General features: G+C 44.0%; 1 long non-coding RNA gene across 1 annotated transcript; it reads left to right on the top strand.

The window, feature by feature from the left end:
• The first annotated feature begins 2,605 nt into the window (after positions 1–2,605).
• On the top strand, positions 2,606–3,226 carry LOC147692961 (uncharacterized). Its single transcript, XR_015299850.1, has 3 exons — positions 2,606–2,688; positions 2,791–2,861; positions 3,187–3,226. It is a non-coding gene; the product is annotated as an uncharacterized LOC147692961 (long non-coding RNA).
• The last annotated feature ends 7,146 nt before the right edge of the window (positions 3,227–10,372 follow it).

Raw genomic sequence — 10,372 nt, 5'->3', positions numbered from 1 at the left:
TTTTTGTTACACAAATGTTTTCTTTTCCACTGGCCAATGGTGTTGCCACTGGCACTTGCAACCTCCCTAGTAAATTACTTGATATACAAGTAGGCCAGGATAGTGCAGCCATTGTTCACTTACGAGTTGACTAGTGCCCTATTCCACGTGGTGATTTTATGGAGTGATGCAAGGCAAGTTTTTTTATGAGATTCCATTAATTGGGTACATTTTCCTAAATCTCCACTTTGGAAGTAGAGGTCTGCATCCCATACAGCACCAAGTTTCCTTACTCTAACTCTCTGCTAAAGATGTGAGAGAAAGTTTGGTCTGTGAGATGTATTATGCTAATTTAGATGGGGTGTCGAGGAACTTCATATGCATGTAGGCTGGAGTTGGGGGATATCATCTCCCACGTGTTGACTGCAGTCAGAGATGAATGATTTGAAACACTTGGTGGAATGGTCTGAGATAAAAAAAAGCTACTGTTTGCAATCAGTAGATGAGAATTTTGGGGTCACAGTGTTGAGGGTGACGGAGACATGGGGGCAGGAAGAGGGCTCAGGTCTGCTTCTTCCAGTAGGTTGTCCCGTACTGATATCAATGTAGTATTCTTTGTCTGAAGTAGAAGCCAGATTAGCTTGTGTTTAGGACTTGTGGTCTTGAAGTTGAGCAAGAATTATATTTTACCTGGAGTTTGGAATTCTAAGAGAGTCCTGCAATGTGGCAATAATTATTAGTCAGCTCAGATTGATCAGCGATATTTCAAGGCTGTGGGACTTTAATGTCTATAGTAACTTTACTAATACTTGTCAGGATTCAATAATTTTAAGCCTCAGCTGCAGGCTCTTTTGGAGTCTGTCTCCTACACATTCAAGAGACCGGGTAGAGTTTGGGTCAGCCCCTTTCTCGTGACTGGAAGTTTTAGTATTGAAGCTCACTTCTTTGCTCTAGTTTCAGTAGTTTTTGTCTGGTCTTCTGTGTGTCCTACCGGCAAGCATTCGGTCTCACAGCGTTTTGTTTGGTTGATGTGGTGTTCCACTGCTGACATCAAACCTTTTATTGCAGTGCACGTGCGGGTCTATTTTGATTCCCCGTCTCTCTCTCTCTCTCCTCTCTTCTTCCTAGCCTCAGTGTCTGCACTTTTTCTTTTAACATTCCCTCTCCTTTTTCACTATGCTTCCTCTTTACCTGCCCCGTCCCACCTAGTTTTGTCGCCCACCACACTATTGGTGGCTGGTAAAATGTTTTTCCATTTTAAGATGGCCTCCCGCAGAAGCATTTACATCCGGCATCTTTAAATGGATTTGTTTCAGGTGTAGAAATCCAGTGCAAAGATGGCCACTGTGGATGTGCATGCATCCACGGTAGCATTCTTTAAACAGAAATTGTAAAAAAAAAAGTGTTCAAAGATGGCAAACCACGGTCGCAAGCACATCCAAGACGGCCACCTTTGAAGGTATAAAGTAGTTTGTTATAAAATATTCCCAATCACCTACAACTCACATTCTGAATTTCTGTAATCTAGTCTGAAGCAAAACCCACAGACACAGATCCCGGTTTAATGGATAGCAGTTGGTGTTAATCCTGACAATAGAAAGGCTCTCTAGAAGCTCTTGAGTTCCCCTTGGAGCTAGGGGTGTGCTATAGTAAAGTCATAAAATAAATATCAATTAATAGTCAGACGCAACTTGATCTTTTTGGCTCTGTACAGTGAAAGCTGTCATTCTCATTTATGTACATAAGGTCACACAAACTGGAATCTTTCAGCCCATACGCAACACGGCTGCTGGATGGATTACATCCCTGTAGTTAATATGGAGGTGTAAATGTAATAATTGCGTATAAAGGTAGATATCAAATGCAAAAGAAAAGGGATACACTGCTGGTTAATCTCTGAAGGCCTGCCAGACACAGGCTAAGGTACACAATAATTAATTCGAAGCAGTTTAAAAACACAACATGAAAGGAGTTCCAGGGGCAAAGGCTCTTTAAGATATCCGCTTCAACAAAGCCCCTTCAATTCAACTTACCCCAAAATACGTAACAGGTAATATGTGTAATATGCCATCTTGGGTAGTAGCTCCAACCAGACCCAATGTCTCAGCCAGCCCGAACCAATTGTAAGAGTGAGAAGAGGAGAGAGACACGAGACAGACATACACTCATCTCTAGCATGTGATGCCTCAGTCCCTTAATATCAAGCACAGGATCCGACATCCACTACTTGTGTCTATTTTTGGCGCTCTCCGAAAGAATGTCTATGGGTACATAAGACTAAATGGGTAACCTGGGGGCTCTTTAAGGTCATCATCTACTATTTACTGTGCTTTGAAAGTTGATACAGTTGAATATGTAATGAAAAATGTGCTGTAAAATTCACCATTTTGGTCTGTCGTTTTCCAAAATTTTCTTGGGGGGAGAAGTCCCCCAAATCCCCCCTAGTAGCAGTCGGGCTCATTCGCTGCACACGCTCACTATCGCGCCGAACGGGGGCTGGTCTGCCAAAATTTGCCAGGGCTGCTTTGAGTTCCCAGTCCGGCCCTGATAACAAACCTGGCCTTTTTTCTAAATATCATTTTTATCCCTTGTGATTTTACAGCCTGATATTTTCTTGTTTGGAATCCGTCCATCTAGGAAATAAAATACTAATGTCCTATCTTGACTAGACGTCGCCATTGAGCTTTACACGCTATATCTACATATCATGTAAGTGTCTTATAATTGCTATAAAATATATATATATATCAATGTCGCATAAAGCTAGGATTAATATAGAAAATAAATTTTTCTTTAGACTCTTGTTACCAGACAGCTAGAACCGCTCTCTAAAGAAACTAAGAAAGAAAAGTATTTTCCTTACATCATTACAACAACTTTTTGTAAGTATAGATTATCATTCTAATCTTTTTCTGCCAGTTTTGTTAAAAGGCCATCAATATCTACATGGTCTTAAAGAGGGTTCATTGCCCCTATCTATTTTCTACCACAGGGTCTATTCAAGTAAATTTGTATTACTTTTCCATATTGGTCAGTATTACAAGGAAATGAAAACTATGATAAGATTTGTCATTATTTTGTGACTATCTTAAATAGGAAGGTTCCATTTTTAAGCTACTGTAAAATCTGGAAACTGTTCTCTTGTTGTAAAGTCATTTACCTATGTGTGTAATCCTTATTTCTGTCTATATTTATTTATTTTTTTAGAAACTTTTTGTGGCTACTCCAGAAGAAGGCGCTGGCCGCCGAAACGCGCGTAGAGTACCAATCTGCCACTTCCAGTGTTTTTTAACTTTATATATGTTCCCATTTGCATTGTGATTCATGCCATGTGATTTATAGATTGTTGTTTTAAGTCTAGTTTGTTTAAACTACACTCTTTTAACGTATATATTAAATCTGTGAATGTGATATTGTTCTTTTTAACTCTTAATAAATTGTTTTCTTTACAAACATTTTGTAGCTTAATTCCCTTCCATTTATTAAAATTTCTTTGATTGTCTCTTATGGTTGCCTAGATTGTTAAATATCAAACAGATTTACAAAGATGCCAGGCAACGCAGGGAAGCACCTAAAGTTGTTTTGCCGTGTTGCATCACAAGAAGAGAGCAGAAGAGCACCACATCCGTCTGCGCCCGTCTGCGCCAGTCCCGCGCCTAGTGCCAGTCATGCTGCCAGTTGCCAGTCTGATATGCGACGCCCCTGGTCCAGGTCCCAGCTTATGAAGTTGAACAGTGGGTCATGTACACCTTTGGTACGTTGTAACCTTGCGGAGCATTCTCTCCCCCATTTTCAATGTAATTGTTGCGCTTTCACTCTGTCCACCATAAGGAAAAAACGTGTGTGCCTTCAAGCTGATCTTCCTGTGCTACCTAATCAAGTGAGATTGTATACACCAGGCCTACTTAACTGCCGGTCTCTCCCCCGCCACTCAAGCAACTTATGGCTGTTGCTATCTTCGAAGGCCTGGGATATGCTCTTTCTCACAGAGATTTGGATTAAAGATTTTTCGAATCCAGATATCAACCTGGCTATCCCTCCTGGCTATCGGTTAGCGGGCATGAATCGTGAAGGGTCAAAGACGGGTGGAGAAATCGCGGTCATTCTACTTTCCCATTCAAAAATTACGATTAGGAAAATTATCAATGTAGGACCGATTGAAGCTATGTACTTCTCTATTCTAGATGCCACCTCTGCCATCTTTTCTGGCATCCTTGTGTATAACTCCCCAGGATCACCCACTTCCACTATGGCCACTCTGTTGGCTATGATTGCGGATCTATCACTAAAACATCCTCACTTTACAGTATTAGGTGATTTCAATCTTCATGTAGACGTGGGTACATGTGTGCGTGCGAACAATCTCCTGGATACCATGCTGGGTCTTAATCTTACCCAATGGGTTAGGGGACCCACTCACTCAGCGGGCCACACCCTTGATCTTGTTTTTTCTAATTGTACTGGCCTTAATGTGCTTCCCTCTCTCCCTCTTACATGGTCTGATCATTACCTGATCCCATTTGAACTGTCTTTGCCTAGGCCGTCTAATATCCCATCTAAAATCAGGGAATATGGCAGAAAATGGCATAAGGTTACATGCAATGCATTAGATCAAACTTTTTCTAACATGTTAGGACCACGGTCTGGCGACCTTAATGCAGAAGTATCTAAATTTAATACATGTCTCTCCTCTGCAATTGATCAAATTGCTCCGATGCTTCCTCTTACCTCTTCAAAATTGAAACCTTCCGCACCCTGGTTTTCCATGGAACTGCGGGAGGAAAGAAGCAAGTGTAAAAAATTGGAACGTGTCTGGTGACGGGCTTACGATCTGGCTGCTAAAGCCCTCTATAGAATGGCCCTTAAGAATTTTCACAAACTTAAACGTAGCACTATGAAGGACCACTTTATAGGAAAAATTAAAACAGCGGAAAACTCTACAAAGACCCTATTTAATATTATCAAAGAATTTTCTAACCCCTCTGCCTTGGCATGCCCTAATGTGCCTAGTCAATCCCTTTGTGACAGCCTATCAGAGTTCTTCCATGTGAAGATTGTAAACATCACGGCTATAATTAATCAGAAGAGAACGATGTCTGTACCAAACAATAAAATCATTTATAATGAACTGTTTACTTCGTTCAAACCCTTAACTACAGATTACGCTCTCTCTCTCTGTTTCACAAATGCAAATCAGGATCTCCTCTGGGCCCGGCCCCCACACAGATATTGAGCGAACTGGCCCCACTACTGATTAATCAGTTGTTGAAAATTTGGAATGCTTCTTTGCACTCCGGCCTGTTCCCCTCTGTGTGGAAACAGGCTATGTTGATACCAATTCTTAAGAAAGCAGATGCAGACCCGCTATGTTTCAGTAACTATCGGCCCATCTCTCTTCTCCCTAAACCAGCAAAAATCATGGAGAAAGCGGCGCAGGAGCAACTGTCCGAATATCTGGAATCACATCACCTGTTACATGATTCCCAGTAGGGCTTTAGGCCGGGTTTCAGTACTGAAATTGCTCTACTGGAAGTGTCGCAGTGAATTCGTGAGTGTGTGGATAGGAGGGAGGAGGCCATGTTGGTCCTCCTCGACCTATCCGCAGCTTTCGATACAGTCTAACATGACATCCTTTTGGACCGCCTCCATGACAGTGGCATTGGGGGGACACCGTTGGCTTGGGTGAAATCCTTTTTGAAGGATAGACTGCAGCAGGTCTTTCTCAGGCCGTATGTTTCCAGTAAGAAACCACTGATATGTGGGGTCCCGCAGGGCTCTGCATTGAGCCCTCTATTCTTCAATGTATATCTGGCACGCTAGCGGAAGTGGTGGAATCCTATGGTATCAGAGTGATCTCTTACGCTGATGATACTCAGCTTGTGTTTTCATTTAGAGATCACTCTGATGGCGAAATGGCTAATTTGCTGCCTGGTTAACATCGCATCTTGGATGACCACCAATAACCTTAAATTGAATACTGATAAGACGGAGGTCTTATTTTTCAATCAAAAATCTCCTTTACCAGCGAATATATGGTGGCCAATAGAACTTGACCCCCCTGCTCCAGTACAAACTGCCCGTAACTTGGGCTTCCAATTTGACACTGCTATGTCTTGCAAAACTCAAATTAACAAAGTCTCGGCAGCTTGCTTTGGCAAGCTCCGTATGATTAAGAACATTGTTCTCTTTCTCCCACTTGATGCACGGAGGACGGTGGTCCATGCCTTAATTACGTCCCATCTGGACTATGCAAATAGCCTATATGTGGGAGCCCCGGCTTTCCTGATTAAACGTCTGCAAATTGTGAATAATGCCGCGGCCAGGCTAATCTGTAGCATCCCGTATCGCCATTCCATCACTCCGTATTTGGCTAAGCTGCATTGGTTGCCGGTGAGCTACCACATACAATTCAAGGCCCTAGTCATCGCCTTTAGAGCTCTCAATGGTCAAGGTCCGGCCTACTTGAGGCATAGACTCAAATTTACCCAATCGGTTCGTGATTTGAGATCAAACCACCTTCGTCTGATGTACGCTCCATGTTTTCGTCTTGCACGAACTGGGGGCCGGGCCTTTGCGGTGGCCATTTCCAAACTCTGGAATCGTCTTCCCCCTGATCTCAGATTTATTACTTCTGAGTCTCTGTTTCGGAGGAAACTTAAGACCTGGTTCTCCATGATCTAGTTCACACAGAATCCCTCTGGTGTCGGTTGTATGTAGCGCCGGGACACCCCCGTTGGGGGTAGCCGTGCGCTCTACAAGCTTCAAATAATAATATCTACAGAGGTATGGGAATCTCCTCCCCTCTTCCTAGCGCTGGTGCACAATCAGGCAGCTGTGCGCCATGCATACACCTTTCCATCATAGTGCAAGGATGTCTGCATGAGTGTAACATAGGTTTTCCACTGGAAGGGTACCCTTCCAATACAAAATACAATCCTTAGACTACTTTTCTTACTGTACAGTGCAGCACACATGCAAAGTCTGAAAAGAAAGGAGAAATAAAAGCATATATCTTTTTAATGCCTGCCTTGAATAGGTGTTATTTTTTGGTGCAAAACCCTGTCTACCATTGTTAATCGATAGGTGTTTATGTCAAAAAGCATTAGTGGCAGCATGGAAACACCCACGACCACCTATGTTACGCCCCTCTGGCACAGAGTAACGCAAAGCAGCGCTTGCCATTACTTTTAGGCGACTTTTCAGCTGGAAAGTAAATCCTACAAAAACCATTTTGCACTGATTTGTTAACCCTGTGCAAAAGTTTTGAATATCTGCCCCGGATTCTTTGAAATTTATGTTGAGGGTCTGCTTCTTTTGAAGTGCAGACTCTTCTGCTCTCATCTTCTTGAAAGCAGTCAGTCAAAGTCAGAGGCACTCCATAGCTTACAGCCCCACAATACAGTCCATAAAAGTGACTAGAGTTCACACCTGGATGTCAGTCACAGTGACGTGTATCAAAAGGTTATCCTCTGGCCCCAGCCCTACTCTTTATGATTCTCTTTTCAGCCCCATCTCCTTCCTGAAATGTGCTCAGGCCCATTCCTTGTGACACTCACTGAATCAAAGAGCACCCTTTGAGTAGTGCAGGGGCAGCCTTGCTCTCCCCTCTCCAGTGTGTGATCCACCCAGCTCACAAGAATGCAGCAATACACAAATCAGTCTGGGGGATTTCTCTACATCCTTTGCAGTTCATGATCCAGTGGTCAAGGTTGCATGTCGCAGTGTTAGGGTCTGGCATTGTTGGTGGTGGAGTGCTGATGAGGGCGGAGGTGAGCTGATCTTTGGTGACTTTGTTCCACCTTCTGCTGGGGAGGCGGTGAGCATGCTTGTGTGCAGTGGATTTTCTGAAGGAGAAGTGGATGCAATGGTGGTCTGTTCTGAGGAGTTCCATGGTGTGGCTGTAGGAGACACTGTTTCCTTCTGCGAAGACGGGCCGAATGTGTGTCCCGCTGTGTATGTGAGGGCGGGGACCAGTTCCTTCAGTCCTATGTTGGCGAGGTTCTCTTGGAGGGTGGTGGTGGTTGTCCAGGTGGAAGTTTAGGTCTCTGAGTAGGATGTAGTCAGAGGTTGGCGATGGGGTCAGTGAAGGGAGAGTAGGGGCCGCAAGGCCTGTAGAGGAGGGTTGTGCGGAGATTCATTTTTGGGTTTGTTTGGATCTGGAAGTGGAGGTGCTCCATGAGGGTCATTGTGTCATCCAGGCTGGTGGTTATCATGCGGAGGGTGCTTTTGTGGACGATGGTGATGCCTCCTCCTGGGCAGGTGGGGGCAGGATCTTGTATCCCTCTGGAAGGGCAGGTGGCGATGTCGGGCGCAGAGCTGGCGTTGGTCCAGGTTTCTGTGAGGAAGGCGGCGTTAGGCGCATGGATGTTGAGGAGCTCCCAGATTTCTATGGCATGCTTGTGCAGGGAGCGCACGTTGAGAAGGATACAGTTGAGTGATTTGTGAGCAGTGATGTCTGGGAGACTGGGGGCTGCTTCTGGGATCCGGAGGTGGGGGAAGGTTCACATGCAGTGTCGACAGAAGATCGGGCCTTTAGTGTGGCTCGGCATCAAAAAGTGGCAGTTGTTGCTGCATCCAGGGTTGAGAGCGTGGAGGGTGCTGGAGTTGTAGCGGCGACAGGTCAGAGGACCAGGGTCCATGGTGCTGGTCGTGGTTAACTCATGGACGGGTGCAGACGGGCTTGCCTTTGGCGCGCCAGCAGCCCCTCTGTCCAGCGGCTGCTCTTAAGTATCGGTCGGGGATGGGCGGGCTCCTGAGAATACATGGATCAATGGCACTTTTTTTTCAACAAGTTAAGCATGGTTCTCCATCACCTTGTACAATTTCAATGAAATTAAATCCGATTCTAAGTTAAGTCCCAACCACATGTTAAAGTATGCAACTCATGTGAGCAGTAGAGACACCTTAAAATCATTAACAAAAAAGTTAACATAGTTCAATGAAATTATTCATCCAATAAGGAGACCTGTAGGTCACAGGTTTGAATATGGCACATCCACTTAGGTTTTCATCCTTCTGAGGTAGATAAAAATAGTAACAGTGAGTTGGGTAATAATTAACACGTTATTAGTGCCAAACCACCGAATTGTGAATTCTGCTTTATTTGAATAGAAATTCATATTATTAAATAACACCTATACACAATTTTGAGAACATTTGTTGTGCTGGTTGTCTAACCGCCAATTCTCTTTGGGTCCCTTTCTATAATGTAAATGTCTATAAATACATAAACCTTGTAGCAGGAGTATTAATACCAGATCTGGTCAAACCTCGAGTACCTCGGGGGCATACATATGTCAGTTACAATGTGCACAACTTTTCTCAAAATCTATGTGTCATCAGTTTATTTGCAGACCTTGCAAACAAGACTTCGGTTCTATTCCCAGTTGTGGATGTGACCAAAATGTTCAGAGTCTGTGGAAATGTGAAATGAAAATGGGAGCGAGCTCATAACAACTCTACAGTAAGCTATTTAGTCCCAATAATATGTCCTTAATTTCCTCCCCAAAACATCCTGGTTTCTGCAACCTAATTTCAACTGGAGAAAACACATACAATGCAACCCAATTGGAATCCATCAGGCAAAAGGCAGTCACGTGACTGGAGTCTTCAGACAATAACCAATCAGGTATCAGTAAGACGCAATCATGCTGCAGCAAGCCTTTCTTGCCATTGGCGAGAGTAAATAAAACCTGCAAACTCCACTGCGCCTTCTAGCAACGGGTTGCATACAGCCACCCACCCCACTCTCTGCTCAGACCTCTCTCGCTTATCTTTAGACCTGTGGCCACCCTCACCTGGGCACACATAGCATATGGTGAATAGGAGCATTCCCTGTTTGGTCCTGTTGGTAACTATTTAAGATGTCAAAGGCTGGGGTCTTCTTAGCAGTCTGCGATAGTAATTTAAGGCTTCACTATCTTTTTGATTTGCTGCTCCCAGGACAATCATGTGTCTAAAGTAAGCCCCATGGTCTTTACCTTTTTGCAAATTGTTAATCTAACTTTCCTGCATCGTAATGATCATCTTTAAGGTCATTTATTTTTAGGGTGATTCCAGGACCCATCAACACGAGTTCAGCCCATTGGCCTCCAGCCAGTAATAGCAGTGTAGTGCCTCATCAGAGATACTCAAAATACATGTCTCTGCAACATGCGTTCAGTCGTTACCATCTAAAGAACTCACTGGGAGAAATCTACTGGCAACTCAATAGATGTTTCCCGTTGTCTTCCCGCCTGCACTCTCCGTCAGCCCCAAAGGTTTTGTGAGAAACCTACCATTATGGGTGCCCCTCGGCGGATAACAAAAACCTAACGGTAACTCTTTAATCCTAGAAGGGGGGAGCTAGAATGAGATGCCTGCTGTATTAGAATACCAACAATGCCTGGTTGAT

Source organism: Lissotriton vulgaris, chromosome 9 (genome assembly GCF_964263255.1).
Source record: "Lissotriton vulgaris chromosome 9, aLisVul1.2, whole genome shotgun sequence".
NCBI lineage: Eukaryota > Metazoa > Chordata > Amphibia > Caudata > Salamandridae > Lissotriton > Lissotriton vulgaris.
The sequence above is the reverse complement of the archived record's forward strand: the minus strand, read 5'-3'. Positions and strand labels throughout refer to the sequence as shown.